Source organism: Symphalangus syndactylus, chromosome 3 (assembly GCF_028878055.3).
Source record: "Symphalangus syndactylus isolate Jambi chromosome 3, NHGRI_mSymSyn1-v2.1_pri, whole genome shotgun sequence".
In the NCBI taxonomy this organism is placed as follows: Eukaryota; Metazoa; Chordata; class Mammalia; order Primates; family Hylobatidae; genus Symphalangus; species Symphalangus syndactylus.
In genome coordinates this window covers 872,627-892,032 of record NC_072425.2, presented here as the reverse complement: position 1 = coordinate 892,032, position 19,406 = coordinate 872,627, and positions in this window count along the sequence as shown.

Genomic DNA, 19,406 nt, shown 5'->3' with positions numbered 1-19,406 from the left:
AAAAGAGTTGAACCTTAGTTTTGATTGAGCCGTTCTGAAACACTCTTTCTGTAGAAAATGCAAGTGGAGATTCGGAGCGCTAAGAGGGTAATAGTGGAAAAAGGAATGTCTCCAAATATAAACTACACAGAATCATTCTGTGAAACTTCTTTCTGATCTGTGCATTCAGCTAACAGAGTTAAACCATACTTTTGATTGAGCAGATCTGAACACTCTTTCTGTAGAAAATACAACTGGACATTTGGAGCGTTAAGAGCATAGTAGTGGAAAAAGGAATATATTCAAATATAAACTACACAGAAGCATTCTGTGAAACTTCTTTCTGATCTGAGCATTCAGCTAACAGAGTTAAACCATACTTTTGATTGAGCAGTTTTGAAACACTCTGTCTGTAGAAAATGCAACTGGACATTCGTAGCGCTAAGTGGGTACTAGTGGAAAAAAGAATATGTTCAAATATAAACTACACAGAAGCATTGTATGAAACTTCTTTCTGTTCTGTGCATTCAACTAACAGAGTTGAACCTTACTTTTGATTCAGCCTTTCTGAAACACTCTTTCTGTAGAAACTGCAATTGGACATTCTGAGCGCTAAGATGCCTCTATTGGGAAAAATAATATCTTCAAATAAAAACTACACAGAAGCATTGTGTGAAACTTATTTCTGATATGTTCATTAAGCTAACAGAGTTAAACCATACTTTTGATTGCGCAGTTCTGAACACTCTTTCTGTAGAAAATGCAAGTGGACATTCGGAGCGCTAAGAGGGTAATAGTGGAGAAAGGAATATATTCAAATATAAACTACACAGTAGCATTCTGTGAAAATTCTTTCTGTTCTGTGCATTCAACTAACAGAGTTGAACCTTACTTTTGATTGAGCCGTTCTGAAACACTCTTTCTGTAGAAACTGCAATTGGACATGCTAAGCGCTAAGAGGCCTACATTGGGAAAAAGAATATCTTCAAATAAAAACTACACAGATGCATTCTGTGAAACTTATTTCTCATCTGTAAATTCAGTTAACAGAGATAAAACATATTTTTGATTGAGCAGTTATGAAACACTCTTTTTGTAGAAAATGCAAGTGGAGATTCGGAGCGCTAAGTGGGTAATAGTGGAAAAACGAATGTCTTCAAATATAAACTACACAGAATCATTCGGTGAAATTTCTTTCTGATCTGTGCATTCAGCTAACAGAGTTAAACCATACTTTTGATTGAGCAGATCTGAACACTCTTTCTGTAGAAAATGCAACTGGACATTTGGAGCGCTAAGAGCGTAGTAGTGGAAAAAGGAATATATTCAAATATAAACTACACAGAAGCATTCTGTGAAACTTCTTTCTGATCTGAGCATTCAGCTAACAGAGTTAAACCATGCTTTTGATTGAGCAGTTTTGAAACACTCTGTCTGTAGAAAATGCAACTGGACATTCGTAGCGCTAAGTGGGTAATAGTGGAAAAAAGAATATGTTCAAATATGAACTACACAGAAGCATTGTATGAAACTTCTTTCTGTTCTGTGCATTCTACTAACAGAGTTGAACCTTACTTTTGATTGAGCCGTTCTGAAACACTCTTTCTGTAGAAACTGCAATTGGACATTCTGAGCGCTAAGAGGCCTATATTGGGAAAAAGAATGTCTACAAATAAAAGCTACACAGAAGAATTGTGTGAAACTCCTTTCTATTCTGTTTGTTCAACTAAAAGAGTTGAACCTTAGTTTTGATTGAGCCGTTCTGAAACACTCTTTCTGTAGAAAATGCAAGTGGAGATTCGGAGCGCTAAGAGGGTAATAGTGGAAAAAGGAATGTCTCCAAATATAAACTACACAGAATCATTCTGTGAAACTTCTTTCTGATCTGTGCATTCAGCTAACAGAGTTAAACCATACTTTTGATTGAGCAGATCTGAACACTCTTTCTGTAGAAAATGCAACTGGACATTTGGAGCGCTAATAGAGTAGTAGTGGAAAAAGGAATATATTCAAATATAAACTACACAGAAGCATTCTGTGAAACTTCTTTCTGATCTGAGCATTCAGCTAACAGAGTTAAAACATACTTTTGATTGAGCAGTTTTGAAACACTCTGTATGTAGAAAATGCAACTGGACATTCGTAGCGCTAAGTGGGTAATAGTGGAAAAAAGAATATTTTCAAATATAAACTACACAGAAGCATTGTATGAAACTTCTTTCTGTTCTGTGCATTGAACTAAGAGAGTTGAACCTTACTTCTGATTGAGCCTTTCTGAAACACTCTTTCTGTAGAAACTGCAATTGGACATTCTGAGCGCTAAGAGGCCTATATTGGGAAAACGAATGTCTACAAATAAAAACTACGCAGAAGAATTGTGTGAAACTTCTTTCTGTTCTGTTTGTTCAACTAAAAGAGTTGAACCTTAGTTTTGATTGAGCCGTTCTGAAACACTCTTTCTGTAGAAAATGCAAGTGGAGATTCGGAGCGCTAAGAGGGTAATAGTGGAAAAAGGAATGTCTCCAAATATAAACTACACAGAATCATTCTGTGAAAATTCTTTCTGATCTGTGCATTCAGCTAACAGAGTTTAACCATACTTTTGATTGAGCAGTTTTGAAACACTCTGTCTGTAGAAAATGCAACTGGACATTCGTAGCGCTAAGTGGGTAATAGTGGAAAAAAGAATATGTTCAAATATAAACTACACAGAAGCATTGTATGAAACTTCTTTCTGTTCTGTGCATTCAACTAACAGAGTTGAACCTTACTTTTGATTGAGCCTTTCTGAAACACTCTTTCTGTTGAAACTGCAATTGGACATTCTGAGCGCTAAGAGGCCTCTATTGGGAAAAATAATATCTTCAAATAAAAACTACACAGATGCATTCTGTGAAACTTATTTCTGATCTGTAAATTCAGTTAACAGAGATAAAACATATTTTTGATTGAGCAGTTATGAAACACTCTTTTTGTAGAAAATGCAAGTGGAGATTCGGAGCGCTAAGAGGGTAATAGTGGAAAAAGGAATGTCTTCAAATATAAACTACACAGAATCATTCGGTGAAACTTCTTTCTGATCTGTGCATTCAGCTAACAGAGTTAAAACATACTTTTGATTGAGCAGATCTGAACACTCTTTCTGTAGAAAATGCAACTGGACATTTGGAGCGCTAAGAGCGTAGTAGTGGAAAAAGGAATATATTCAAATATAAACTACACAGAAGCATTCTGTGAAACTTCTTTCTGATCTGAGCATTCAGCTAACAGAGTTAAACCATACTTTTGATTGAGCAGTTTTGAAACACTCTGTCTGTAGAAAATGCAACTGGACATTCGTAGCGCTAAATGGGTAATAGTGGAAAAAAGAATATGTTCAAATATAAACTACACAGAAGCATTGTATGAAACTTCTTTCTGTTCTGTGCATTCAACTAACAGGGTTGAACCTTACTTTTGATTGAGCCGTTCTGAAACACTCTTTCTGTAGAAACTGCAATTGGACATTCTGAGCGCTAAGAGGCCTATATTGGGAAAAAGAATGTCTACAAATAAAAACTACACGGAAGAATTGTGTGAAACTTCCTTCTGTTCTGTTTGTTCAACTAAAAGAGTTGAACTTTAGTTTTGATTGAGCCGTTCTGAAACACTCATTCTGTAGAAAATGCAAGTGGAGATTCAGAGCGCTAAGAGGGTAATAGTGGAAAAAGGAATGTCTCCAAATATAAACTACACAGAATCATTCTGTGAAACTTCTTTCTGATCTGTGCATTCAGCTAACAGAGTTAAAACATACATTTGATTGAGCAGATCTGAACACTCTTTCTGTAGAAAATGCAACTGGACCTTTGGAGCGCTAAGAGAGTAGTAGTGGAAAAAGGAATATATTCAAATATAAACTACACAGAAGCATTCTGTGAAACTTCTTTCTGATCTGAGCATTCAGCTAACAGAGTTAAAACATACTTTTGATTGAGCCGTTTTGAAACACTCTGTCTGTAGAAAATGCAACTGGACATTCGTAGCGCCAAGTGGGTAATAGTGGAAAAAAGAATATGTTCAAATATAAACTACACAGAAGCATTGTTTGAAATTTCTTTCTGTTCTGTGCATTCAACTAACAGAGTTGAACCTTAGTTTTGATTGAGCCTTTCTGAAACACTATTTCTGTAGAAACTGCAATTGGACATTCTGAGCGCTAAGATGCCTATATTGGGAAAAAGAATGTCTACAAATAAGAACTACACAGAAGAATTGTGTGAAACTTCTTTCTGTTCTGTTTGTTCAACTAAAAGAGTAGAACCTTAGTTTTGATTGAGCCGTTCTGAAACACTCTTTCTGTAGAAAATGCAAGTGGAGATTCGGAGCGTTAAGAGGGTAATAGTGGAAAAAGGAATGTCTCCAAATATAAACTACACAGAATCATTCTGTGAAACTTCTTTCTGATCTGTGCATTCAGCTAACAGAGTTAAACCATACTTTTGATTGAGCAGATCTGAACACTCTTTCTGTAGAAAATGCAACTGGACATTTGGAGCGCTAAGAGAGTAGTACTGGAAAAAGGAATATATTCAAATATAAACTACACAGAAGCATTCTGTGAAACTACTTTCTGATCTGAGCATTCAGCTAACAGAGTTAAACCATACTTTTGATTGAGCAGTTTTGAAACACTCTGTCTGTAGAAAATGCAACTGGACATTCGTAGCGCCAAGTGGGTAATAGTGGAAAAAAGAATATCTTCAAATATAAACTACACAGAAGCATTGTATGAAATTTCTTTCTCTTCTGCGCATTCAACTAACAGAGTTGAACCTTACTTTTGATTGAGCCTTTCTGGAACACTCTTTCTGTAAAAACTGCAATTGGACATTCTGAGCGCTAAAAGGCCTATATTGGGAAAAATAATATCTTCAAATAAAAACTACACAGAAGCATTGTGTGAAACTTATTTCTGATATGTTCATTAAGCTAACAGAGTTAAACCATACTTTTGATTGCGCAGTTCTGAACACTCTTTCTGTAGAAAATGCAAGTGGACATTCGGAGCGCTAAGAGGGTAATAGTGGAGAATGGAATATATTCAAATATAAACTACACAGTAGCATTCTGTGAAAATTCTTTCTGTTCTGTGCATTCAACTAACAGAGTTGAAAGTTACTTTTGATTGAGCCGTTCTGAAACACTCTTTTTGTAGAAACTGCAATTGGACATGCTAAGCGCTAAGAGGCCTACATTGGGAAAAAGAATATCTTCAAATAAAAACTACACAGATGCATTCTGTGAAACTTATTTCTGATCTGTAAATTCAGTTAACAGAGATAAAACATATTTTTGATTGAGCAGTTATGAAACACTCTTTTTGTAGAAAATGCAAGTGGAGATTCGGAGCGCTAAGTGGGTAATAGTGGAAAAACGAATGTCTTCAAATATAAACTACACAGAATCATTCGGTGAAATTTCTTTCTGATCTGTGCATTCAGCTAACAGAGTTAAACCATACTTTTGATTGAGCAGATCTGAACACTCTTTCTGTAGAAAATGCAACTGGACATTTGGAGCGCTAAGAGCGTAGTAGTGGAAAAAGGAATATATTCAAATATAAACTACACAGAAGCATTCTGTGAAACTTCTTTCTGATCTGAGCATTCAGCTAACAGAGTTAAACCATGCTTTTGATTGAGCAGTTTTGAAACACTCTGTCTGTAGAAAATGCAACTGGACATTCGTAGCGCTAAGTGGGTAATAGTGGAAAAAAGAATATGTTCAAATATGAACTACACAGAAGCATTGTATGAAACTTCTTTCTGTTCTGTGCATTCTACTAACAGAGTTGAACCTTACTTTTGATTGAGCCGTTCTGAAACACTCTTTCTGTAGAAACTGCAATTGGACATTCTGAGCGCTAAGAGGCCTATATTGGGGAAAAGAATGTCTACAAATAAAAGCTACACAGAAGAATTGTGTGAAACTCCTTTCTGTTCTGTTTGTTCAACTAAAAGAGTTGAACCTTAGTTTTGATTGAGCCGTTCTGAAACACTCTTTCTGTAGAAAATGCAAGTGGAGATTCGGAGCGCTAAGAGGGTAATAGTGGAAAAAGGAATGTCTCCAAATATAAACTACACAGAATCATTCTGTGAAACTTCTGTCTGATCTGTGCATTCAGCTAACAGAGTTAAACCATACTTTTGATTGAGCAGATCTGAACACTCTTTCTGTAGAAAATACAACTGGACATTTGGAGCGTTAAGAGCATAGTAGTGGAAAAAGGAATATATTCAAATATAAACTACACAGAAGCATTCTGTGAAACTTCTTTCTGATCTGAGCATTCAGCTAACAGAGTTAAACCATACTTTTGATTGAGCAGTTTTGAAACACTCTGTCTGTAGAAAATGCAACTGGACATTCGTAGCGCTAAGTGGGTACTAGTGGAAAAAAGAATATGTTCAAATATAAACTACACAGAAGCATTGTATGAAACTTCTTTCTGTTCTGTGCATTCAACTAACAGAGTTGAACCTTACTTTTGATTCAGCCTTTCTGAAACACTCTTTCTGTAGAAACTGCAATTGGACATTCTGAGCGCTAAGATGCCTCTATTGGGAAAAATAATATCTTCAAATAAAAACTACACAGAAGCATTGTGTGAAACTTATTTCTGATATGTTCATTAAGCTAACAGAGTTAAACCATACTTTTGATTGCGCAGTTCTGAACACTCTTTCTGTAGAAAATGCAAGTGGACATTCGGAGCGCTAAGAGGGTAATAGTGGAGAAAGGAATATATTCAAATATAAACTACACAGTAGCATTCTGTGAAAATTCTTTCTGTTCTGTGCATTCAACTAACAGAGTTGAACCTTACTTTTGATTGAGCCGTTCTGAAACACTCTTTCTGTAGAAACTGCAATTGGACATGCTAAGCGCTAAGAGGCCTACATTGGGAAAAAGAATATCTTCAAATAAAAACTACACAGATGCATTCTGTGAAACTTATTTCTCATCTGTAAATTCAGTTAACAGAGATAAAACATATTTTTGATTGAGCAGTTATGAAACACTCTTTTTGTAGAAAATGCAAGTGGAGATTCTGAGCGCTAAGTGGGTAATAGTGGAAAAACGAATGTCTTCAAATATAAACTACACAGAATCATTCGGTGAAATTTCTTTCTGATCTGTGCATTCAGCTAACAGAGTTAAACCATACTTTTGATTGAGCAGATCTGAACACTCTTTCTGTAGAAAATGCAACTGGACATTTGGAGCGCTAAGAGCGTAGTAGTGGAAAAAGGAATATATTCAAATATAAACTACACAGAAGCATTCTGTGAAACTTCTTTCTGATCTGAGCATTCAGCTAACAGAGTTAAACCATGCTTTTGATTGAGCAGTTTTGAAACACTCTGTCTGTAGAAAATGCAACTGGACATTCGTAGCGCTAAGTGGGTAATAGTGGAAAAAAGAATATGTTCAAATATGAACTACACAGAAGCATTGTATGAAACTTCTTTCTGTTCTGTGCATTCTACTAACAGAGTTGAACCTTACTTTTGATTGAGCCGTTCTGAAACACTCTTTCTGTAGAAACTGCAATTGGACATTCTGAGCGCTAAGAGGCCTATATTGGGAAAAAGAATGTCTACAAATAAAAGCTACACAGAAGAATTGTGTGAAACTCCTTTCTATTCTGTTTGTTCAACTAAAAGAGTTGAACCTTAGTTTTGATTGAGCCGTTCTGAAACACTCTTTCTGTAGAAAATGCAAGTGGAGATTCGGAGCGCTAAGAGGGTAATAGTGGAAAAAGGAATGTCTCCAAATATAAACTACACAGAATCATTCTGTGAAACTTCTTTCTGATCTGTGCATTCAGCTAACAGAGTTAAACCATACTTTTGATTGAGCAGATCTGAACACTCTTTCTGTAGAAAATGCAACTGGACATTTGGAGCGCTAATAGAGTAGTAGTGGAAAAAGGAATATATTCAAATATAAACTACACAGAAGCATTCTGTGAAACTTCTTTCTGATCTGAGCATTCAGCTAACAGAGTTAAAACATACGTTTGATTGAGCAGTTTTGAAACACTCTGTATGTAGAAAATGCAACTGGACATTCGTAGCGCTAAGTGGGTAATAGTGGAAAAAAGAATATTTTCAAATATAAACTACACAGAAGCATTGTATGAAACTTCTTTCTGTTCTGTGCATTGAACTAAGAGAGTTGAACCTTACTTCTGATTGAGCCTTTCTGAAACACTCTTTCTGTAGAAACTGCAATTGGACATTCTGAGCGCTAAGAGGCCTCTATTGGGAAAAATAATATCTTCAAATAAAAACTACAGAGAAGCATTGTGTGAAACTTATTTCTGATATGTTCATTAAGCTAACAGAGTTAAACCATACTTTTGATTGCGCAGTTCTGAACACTCTTTCTGTAGAAAATGCAAGTGGACATTCGGAGCGCTAAGAGGGTAATAGTGGAAAAAGGAATATATTCAAATACAAACTACACAGTAGCATTCTGTGAAAATTCTTTCTGTTCTGTGCATTCAACTAACAGAGTTGAACCTTACTATTGATTGAGCCGTTCTGAAACACTCTTTCTGTAGAAACTGCAATTGGACATGCTAAGCGCTAAGAGGCCTACATTGGGAAAATAATCTCTTCAAATAAAAACTACACAGATGCATCCTGTGAAAATTATTTCTGATCTGTAAATTCAGTTAACAGAGATAAAACATATTTTTGATTGAGCAGTTATGAAACACTCTTTTTGTAGAAAATGCAAGTGGAGATTCTGAGCGCTAAGTGGGTAATAGTGGAAAAACGAATGTCTTCAAATATAAACTACACAGAATCATTCGGTGAAATTTCTTTCTGATCTGTGCATTCAGCTAACAGAGTTAAACCATACTTTTGATTGAGCAGATCTGAACACTCTTTCTGTAGAAAATGCAACTGGACATTTGGAGCGCTAAGAGCGTATTAGTGGAAAAAGGAATATATTCAAATATAAACTACACAGAAGCATTCTGTGAAACTTCTTTCTGATCTGAGCATTCAGCTAACAGAGTTAAACCATGCTTTTGATTGAGCAGTTTTGAAACACTCTGTCTGTAGAAAATGCAACTGGACATTCGTAGCGCTAAGTGGGTAATAGTGGAAAAAAGAATATGTTCAAATATGAACTACACAGAAGCATTGTATGAAACTTCTTTCTGTTCTGTGCATTCTACTAACAGAGTTGAACCTTACTTTTGATTGAGCCGTTCTGAAACACTCTTTCTGTAGAAACTGCAATTGGACATTCTGAGCGCTAAGAGGCCTATATTGGGAAAAAGAATGTCTACAAATAAAAGCTACACAGAAGAATTGTGTGAAACTCCTTTCTATTCTGTTTGTTCAACTAAAAGAGTTGAACCTTAGTTTTGATTGAGCCGTTCTGAAACACTCTTTCTGTAGAAAATGAAAGTGGAGATTCGGAGCGCTAAGAGGGTAATAGTGGAAAAAGGAATGTCTCCAAATATAAACTACACAGAATCATTCTGTGAAACTTCTTTCTGATCTGTGCATTCAGCTAACAGAGTTAAACCATACTTTTGATTGAGCAGATCTGAACACTCTTTCTGTAGAAAATGCAACTGGACATTTGGAGCGCTAATAGAGTAGTAGTGGAAAAAGGAATATATTCAAATATAAACTACACAGAAGCATTCTGTGAAACTTCTTTCTGATCTGAGCATTCAGCTAACAGAGTTAAAACATACTTTTGATTGAGCAGTTTTGAAACACTCTGTATGTAGAAAATGCAACTGGACATTCGTAGCGCTAAGTGGGTAATAGTGGAAAAAAGAATATTTTCAAATATAAACTACACAGAAGCATTGTATGAAACTTCTTTCTGTTCTGTGCATTGAACTAAGAGAGTTGAACCTTACTTCTGATTGAGCCTTTCTGAAACACTCTTTCTGTAGAAACTGCAATTGGACATTCTGAGCGCTAAGAGGCCTCTATTGGGAAAAATAATATCTTCAAATAAAAACTACAGAGAAGCATTGTGTGAAACTTATTTCTGATATGTTCATTAAGCTAACAGAGTTAAACCATACTTTTGATTGCGCAGTTCTGAACACTCTTTCTGTAGAAAATGCAGGTGGACATTCGGAGCGCTAAGAGGGTAATAGTGGAAAAAGGAATATATTCAAATACAAACTACACAGTAGCATTCTGTGAAAATTCTTTCTGTTCTGTGCATTCAACTAACAGAGTTGAACCTTACTTTTGATTGAGCCGTTCTGAAACACTCTTTCTGTAGAAACTGCAATTGGACATGCTAAGCGCTAAGAGGCCTACATTGGGAAAAAGAATATCTTCAAATAAAAACTACACAGATGCATTCTGTGAAACTTATTTCTGATCTGTAAATTCAGTTAACAGAGATAAAACATATTTTTGATTGAGCAGTTATGAAACACTCTTTTTGTAGAAAATGCAAGTGGAGATTCGGAGCGCTAAGAGGGTAATAGTGGAAAAAGGAATGTCTTCAAATATAAACTACACAGAATCATTCGGTGAAACTTCTTTCTGATCTGTGCATTCAGCTAACAGAGTTAAACCATACTTTTGATTGAGCAGATCTGAACACTCTTTCTGTTGAAAATGCAACTGGACATTTGGAGCGCTAAGAGCGTAGTAGTGGAAAAAGGAATATATTCAAATATAAACTTCACAGAAGCATTCTGTGAAACTTCTTTCTGATCTGAGCATTCAGCTAACAGAGTTAAACCATACTTTTGATTGAGCAGTTTTGAAACACTCTGTCTGTAGAAAATGCAACTGGCCATTCGTAGCGCTAAGTGGGTAATAGTGGAAAAAAGAATATGTTCAAATATGAACTACACAGAAGCATTGTATGAAACTTCTTTCTGTTCTGTGCATTCAACTAACAGAGTTGAACCTTACTTTTGATTGAGCCGTTCTGAAACACTATTTCTGTAGAAACTGCAATTGGACATTCTGAGTGCTAAGAGGCATATATTGGGAAAAAGAATGTCTACAAATAAAAACTACACAGAAGAATTGTGTGAAACTTCTTTCTGTTCTGTTTGTTCAACTAAAAGAGTTGAACCTTAGTTTTGATTGAGCCGTTCTGAAACACTCTTTCTGTAGAAAATCAAGTGGAGATTCGGAGCGCTAAGAAGTTAATAGTGGAAAAAGGAATGTCTCCAAATATAAACTACACAGAATCATTCTGTGAAACTTCTTTCTGATCTGTGCATTCAGCTAACAGAGTTAAACCATACTTTTGATTGCGCAGTTCTGAACACTCTTTCTGTAGAAAATTGAAGTGGACATTCGGAGCGCTAAGAGGGTAATAGTGGAAAAAGGAATATATTCAAATATAAACTACACAGGAGCATTCTGTGAAAATTCTTTCTGTTCTGTGCATTCAACTAACAGAGTTGAACCTTACATTTGATTGAGCCGTTCTGAAACACTCTTTCTGTAGAAACTGCAATTGGACATGCTAAGCGCTAAGAGGCCTACATTGGGAAAAAGAATATCTTCAAATAAAAACTACACAGATGCATTCTGTGAAACTTATTTCTGATCTGTAAATTCAGTTAACAGAGATAAAACATATTTTTGATTGAGCAGTTATGAAACACTCTTTCTGTAGAAAATGCAACTGGACATTTGGAGCGCTAAGAGCGTAGTAGTGGAAAAAGGAATATATTCAAATATAAACTACACAGAAGCATTCTGTGAAACTTCTTTCTGATCTGAGCATTCAGCTAACAGAGTTAAACCATGCTTTTGATTGAGCAGTTTTGAAACACTCTGTCTGTAGAAAATGCAACTGGACATTCGTAGCGCTAAGTGGGTAATAGTGGAAAAAAGAATATGTTCAAATATGAACTACACAGAAGCATTGTATGAAACTTCTTTCTGTTCTGTGCATTCTACTAACAGAGTTGAACCTTACTTTTGATTGAGCCGTTCTGAAACACTCTTTCTGTAGAAACTGCAATTGGACATTCTGAGCGCTAAGAGGCCTATATTGGGAAAAAGAATGTCTACAAATAAAAACTACACAGAAGAATTGTGTGAAACTTCTTTCTGTTCTGTTTGTTCAACTAAAAGAGTTGAACCTTAGTTTTGATGGAGCCGTTCTGAAACACTCTTTCTGTAGAAAATGCAAGTGGAGATTCGGAGCGCTAAGAAGGTAGTAGTGGAAAAAGGAATGTCTCCAAATATAAACTACACAGAATCATTCTGTGAAACTTCTTTCTGATCTGTGCATTCAGCTAACAGAGTTAAACCATACTTTTGATTAAGCAGATCTGAACACTCTTTCTGTAGAAAATGCAACTGGACATTTGGAGCGCTAAGAGAGTAGTAGTGGAAAAAGGAATATATTCAAATATAAAATACACAGAATCATTCTGTGAAACTTCTTTCTTATCTGAGCATTCAGCTAACAGAGGTAAACCATACTTTTGATTGAGCAGTTTTGAAACACTCTGTCTGTAGAAAATGCAACTGGACATTCGTAGCGCTAAGTGGGTAGTAGTGGAAAAAAGAATATGTTCAAATATAAACTACACAGAAGCATTGTATGAAACTTCTTTCTGTTCTGTGCATTCAACTAACAGAGTTGAACCTTACTTTTGATTGAGCCTTTCTGAAACACTCTTTCTGTAGAAACTGCAATTGGACATTCTGAGCGCGAAGAGGCCTCTATTGGGAAAAATAATATCTTCAAATAAAAACTACACAGAAGCATTGTGTGAAACTTATTTCTGATAGGTTCATTAAGCTAACAGAGTTAAACCATACTTTTGATTGCGCAGTTCTGAACACTCTTTCTGTAGAAAATGCAAGTGCACATTCGGAGCGCTAAGAGGGTAATAGTGGAAAAAGGAATATTTTCAAATATGAACTACACAGTAGCATTCTGTGAAAATTCTTTCTGTTCTGTGCATTCAACTAACAGAGTTGAACCTTACTTTTGATTGAGCCGTTCTGAAACACTCTTTCTGTAGAAACTGCAATTGGACATGCTAAGCGCTAAGAGGCCTACATTGGGAAAAAGAATATCTTCAAATAAAAACTACACAGATGCATTCTGTGAAACTTATTTCTGATCTGTAAATTCAGTTAACAGAGATAAAACATATTTTTGTTTGAGCAGTTATGAAACACTCTTTTTGTAGAAAATGCAAGTGGAGATTCGGAGCGCTAAGTGGGTAATAGTGGAAAAAGGAATGTCTTCAAATATAAACTACACAGAATCATTCGTTGAAACTTCTTTCTGATCTGTGCATTCAGCTAACAGAGTTAAACCATACTTTTGATTGAGCAGATCTGAACACTCTTTCTGTAGAAAATGCAACTGGACATTTAGAGCGCTAAGAGCGTAGTAGTGGAAAAAGGAATATATTCAAATATAAACTACACAGAAGCATTCTGTGAAACTTCTTTCTGATCTGAGCATTCAGCTAACAGAGTTAAACCATACTTTTGATTGAGCAGTTTTGAAACACTCTGTCTGTAGAAAATGCAACTGGACATTCGTAGCGCTAAGTGGGTAATAGTGGAAAAAAGAATATGTTCAAATATGAACTACACAGAAGCATTGTATGAAACTTCTTTCTGTTCTGTGCATTCAACTAACAGAGTTGAACCTTACTTTTGATTGAGCCGTTCTGAAACACTCTTTCTGTAGAAACTGCAATTGGACATTCTGAGCGCTAAGAGGCCTATATTGGGAAAAAGAATGTCTACAAATAAAAACTACACAGAAGAATTGTGTGAAACTTCTTTCTGTTCTGTTTGTTCAACTAAAAGAGTTGAACCTTAGTTTTGATTGAGCCGTTCTGAAACACTCTTTCTGTAGAAAATGCAAGTGGAGATTCGGAGCGCTAAGAGGGTAATAGTGGAAAAAGGAATGTCTCCAAATATAAACTACACAGAATCATTCTCTGAAAGTTCTTTCTGATCTGTGCATTCAGCTAACAGGGTTAAACCATACTTTTGATTGAGCAGATCTGAACACTCTTTCTGTAGAAAATGCAACTGGACATTTGGAGCGCTAAGAGAGTAGTAGTGGAAAAAGGAATATATTCAAATATAAACTACACAGAAGCATTCTGTGAAACTTCTTTCTGATCTGAGCATTCAGCTAACAGAGTTAAACCATACTTTTGATTGAGCAGTTTTGAAACACTCTGTCTGTAGAAAATGCAACTGGACATTCGTAGCGCTAAGTGGGTAATAGTGGAAAAAAGAATATGTTCAAATATAAACTACACAGAAGCATTGTATGAAACTTCTTTCTGTTCTGTGCATTCAACTAACAGAGTTGAACCTTACTTTTGATTGAGCCTTTCTGAAACACTCTCTCTGTAGAAACTGCAATTGGACATTCTGAGCGCGAAGAGGCCTCTATTGGGAAAAATAATATCTTCAAATAAAAACTACACAGAAGCATTGTGTGAAACTTATTTCTGATATGTTCATTAAGCTAACACAGTTAAACCATACTTTTGATTGCGCAGTTCTGAACACTCTTTCTGTAGAAAATGCAAGTGCACATTCGGAGCGCTAAGAGTGTAATAGTGGAAAAAGGAATATATTCAAATATAAACTACACAGTAGCATTCTGTGAAAATACTTTCTGTTCTCTGCATTCAACTAACAGAGTTGAACCTTACTTTTGATTGAGCCGTTCTGAAACACTCTTTCTGTAGAAACTGCAATTGGACATGCTAAGCGCTAAGAGGCCTACATTGGGAAAAAGAACATCTTCAAATAAAAACTATACAGATGCATTCTGTGAAACTTATTTCTGATCTGTAAATTCAGTTAACAGAGATAAAACATATTTTTGATTGAGCAGTTATGAAACACTCTTTTCGTAGAAAATGCAAGTGGAGATTCGGAGCGCTAAGAGGGTAATAGTGGAAAAAGGAATGTCTTCAAATATAAACTACACAGAATCATTCGGTGAAACTTCTTTCTGATCTGTGCATTCAGCTAACAGAGTTAAACCATTCTTTTGATTGAGCAGATCTGAACACTCTTTCTGTTGAAAATGCAACTGGACATTTGGAGCGCTAAGAGCGTAGTAGTGGAAAAAGGAATATATTCAAATATAAACTACACAGAAGCATTCTGTGAAACTTCTTTCTGATCTGAGCATACAGCTAACAGAGTTAAACCATACTTTTGATTGAGCAGTTTTGAAACACTCTGTCTGTAGAAAATGCAACTGGACATTCATAGCGCTAAGTGGGTAATAGTGGAACAAAGAATATGTTCAAATATAAACTACACAGAAGCATTGTATGAAACTTCTTTCTGTTCTGTGCATTCAACTAACAGAGTTGAACCTTACTTTTGATTGAGCCGTTCTGAAACACTCTTTCTGTAGAAACTGCAATTGGACATTCTGAGCGCTAAGAGGCCTATATTGGGAAAAAGAATGTCTACAAATAAAAACTACACAGAAGAATTTTGTGAAACTTCTTTCTGTTCTGTTTGTTCAACTAAAAGAGTTGAACCTTAGTTTTGATTGAGCCGTTCTGAAACACTCTTTCTGTAGAAAATGCAAGTGGAGATTCGGAGCGCTAAGAGGCTAATAGTGGAAAAAGAAATGTCTCCAAATATAAACTACACAAAATCATTCTGTGAAACTTCTTTCTGATCTGTGCATTCAGCTAACAGAGTTAAACCATACTTTTGATTGAGCAGATCTGAACACTCTTTCTTTAGAAAATGCAACTGGACATTTGGAGCGCTAAGAGAGTAGTAGTGGAAAAAGGAATATATTCAAATATAAACTACACAGAAGCATTCTGTGAAACTTCTTTCTGATCTGAGCATTCAGCTAAAAGAGTTAAACCATACTTTTGATTGAGCAGTTTTGAAACACTCTGTCTCTAGAAAATGCAACTGGACATTCGTAGCGCCAAGTGGGTAATAGTGGAAAAAAGAATATCTTCAAATATAAACTACACAGAAGCATTGTATGAAATTTCTTTCTGTTCTGTGCATTCAACTAACCGAGTTGAACCTTACTTTTGATTGAGCCTTTCTGAAACACTCTTTCTGTAGAAACTGCAATTGGAAATTCTGAGCGCTAAGAGGCCTATATTGGGAAAAATAACATCTTCAAATAAAAACTACACAGAAGCATTGTGTGAAACTTATTTCTGATATGTTCATTAAGCTAACAGAGTTAAACCATACTTTTGATTGCGCAGTTCTGAACACTCTTTCTGTAGAATATGCAAGTGGACATTCGGAGCGCTAAGAGGGTAATAGTGGAGAAAGGAATATATTCAAATATAAATTACACAGTAGCATTCTGTGAAAATGCTTTCTCTTCTGTGCATTCAACTAACAGAGTTGAACCTTACTTTTGTTTGAGCCGTTCTGAAACACTCTTTCTGTAGAAACTGCAATTGGACATGCTAAGCGCTAAGAGGCCTACATTGGGAAAAAGAATATCTTCAAATAAAAACTACACAGATGCATTCTGTGAAACTTATTTCTGATCTGTAAATTCAGTTAACAGAGATAAAACATATTTTTGATTGAGCAGTTATGAAACACTCTTTTTGTAGAAAATGCAAGTGGAGATTCGGAGCGCTAAGAGGGTAATAGTGGAAAAAGGAATGTCTTCAAATATAAACTACACAGAATCATTCGGTGAAACTTCTTTCTGATCTGTGCATTCAGCTAACAGAGTTAAACCATACTTTTGATTGAGCAGATCTGAACACTCTTTCTGTAGAAAATGCAACTGGACATTTGGAGCGCTAAGAGCGTAGTAGTGGAAAAAGGAATATATTCAAATTTAAACTACACAGAAGCATTCTGTGAAACTTCTTTCTGATCTGAGCATTCAGCTAACAGAGTTAAACCATACTTTTGATTGAGCAGTTTTGAAACACTCTGTCTGTAGAAAATGCAACTGGACATTCGTAGCGCTAAGTGGGTAATAGAGGAAAAAAGAATATGTTCAAATATAAACTACACAGAAGCATTGTATGAAACTTCTTTCTGTTCTGTGCATTCAACTAACAGAGTTGAACCTTACTTTTGATTGAGCCGTTCTGAAACACTCTTTGTGTAGCAACTGCAATTGGACATTCTGAGCGCTAAGAGGCCTATATTGGGAAAAAGAATGTCTACAAATAAAAACTACACAGAAGAATTGTGTGAAACTTCTTTCTGTTCTGTTTGTTCAACTAAAAGAGTTGAACCTTAGTTTTGATTGAGCCGTTCTGAAACACTCTTTCTGTAGAAAATGCAAGTGGAGATTCGGAGCGCTAAGAGGGTAATAGTGGAAAAAGGAATGTCTCCAAATATAAACTACACAGAATCATTCTGTGAAATTTCTTTCTGATCTGTGCATTCAGCTAACAGAGTTAAACCATACTTTTGATTGAGCAGATCTGAACACTCTTTCTGTAGAAAATGCAACTGGACATTTGGAGTGCTAAGAGAGTAGTAGTGGAAAAAGGAATATATTCAAATATAAACTACACAGAAGCATTCTGTGAAACTTTTTTCTGATCTGAGCATTCAGCTAACAGAGTTAAACCATACTTTTGATTGAGCAGTTTTGAAACACTCTGTCTGTAGAAAATGCAACTGGACATTCGTAGCGCCAAGTGGGTAATAGTGGAAAAAAGAATATCTTCAAATATAAACTACACAGAAGCATTGTATGAAATTTCTTTCTGTTCTGTGCATTCAACTAACCGAGTTGAACCTTACTTTTGATTGAGCCTTTCTGAAACTCTCTTTCTGTAGAAACTGCAATTGGACATTCTGAGTGCTAAGAGGCCTATATTGGGAAAAATAATATCTTCAAATAAAAACTACACAGAAGCATTGTGTGAAACTTATTTCTGATATGTTCATTAAGCTAACAGAGTTAAACCATACTTTTGATTGCGCAGTTCTGAACACTCTTTCTGTAGAATATGCAAGTGGACATTCGGAGCGCTAAGAGGGTAATAGTGGAGAAAGGAATATATTCAAATATAAACTACACAGTAGCATTCTGTGAAAATGCTTTCTGTTCTGTGCATTCAACTAACAGAGTTGAACCTTACTTTTGATTGAGCCGTTCCGAAACACTCTTTCTGTAGAAACTGCAATTGGACATGCTAAGCGCTAAGAGGCCTACATTGGGAAAAAGAATATCTTCAAATAAAAACTACACAGATGCATTCTGTGAAACTTATTTCTGATCTGTAAATTCAGTAAACAGAGATAAAACATATTTTTGATTGAGCAGTTATGAAACACTCTTTTTGTAGAAAATGCAAGTGGAGATTCGGAGCGCTAAGAGGGTAATAGTGGAAAAAGGAATGTCTTCAAATATAAACTACACAGAATCATTCGGTGAAACTTCTTTCTTATCTGTGCATGCAGCTAACAGAGTTACACCATACTTTTGATTGAGCAGATCTGAACATTCTTTCTGTAGAAAATGCAACTGGACATTTGGAGCGCTAAGAGCGTAGTAGTGGAAAAAGGAATATATTCAAATATAAAATACACAGAAGCATTCTGTGAAACTTCTTTCTGATCTGAGCATTCAGCTAACAGAGTTAAACCATACTTTTGATTGAGCAGTTTTGAAACACTCTGTCTGTAGAAAATGCAACTGGACATTCGTAGCGCTAAGTCGGTAATAGAGGAAAAAAGAATATGTTCAAATATAAACTACACAGAAGCATTGTATGAAACTTCTTTCTGTTCTGTACATTCAACTAACAGAGTTGAAGGTTACTTTTGATTGAACCGTTCTGAAACACTCTTTCTGTAGAAACTGCAATTGGACATTCTGAGCGCTAAGAGGCCTATATTGGGAAAAAGAATGTCTACAAATAAAAACTACACAGAAGAATTGTGTGAAACTTCTTTCTGTTCTGTTTGTTCAACTAAAAGAGTTGAACCTTAGTTTTGATTGAGCCGTTCTGAAACACTCTTTCTGTAGAAAATGCAAGTGGAGATTCGGAGCGCTAAGAGGGTAATAGTGGAAAAAGGAATGTCTCCAAATATAAACTACACAGAATCATTCTGTGAAACTTCTTTCTGATCTGTGCATTCAGCTAACAGAGTTAAACCATACTTTTGATTGAGCAGATCTGAACACTCTTTCTGTAGAAAATGCAACTGGACATTTGGAGCGCTAAGAGAGTAGTAGTGGAAAAAGGAATATATTCAAATATAAACTACACAGAAGCATTCTGTGAAACTTCTTTCTGATCTGAGCATTCAGCTAACAGAGTTAAACCATACTTTTGATTGAGCAGTTTTGAAACACTCTGTCTGTAGAAAATGCAACTGGACATTCGTAGCGCCAAGTGGGTAATAGTGGAAAAAAGAATATCTTCAAAT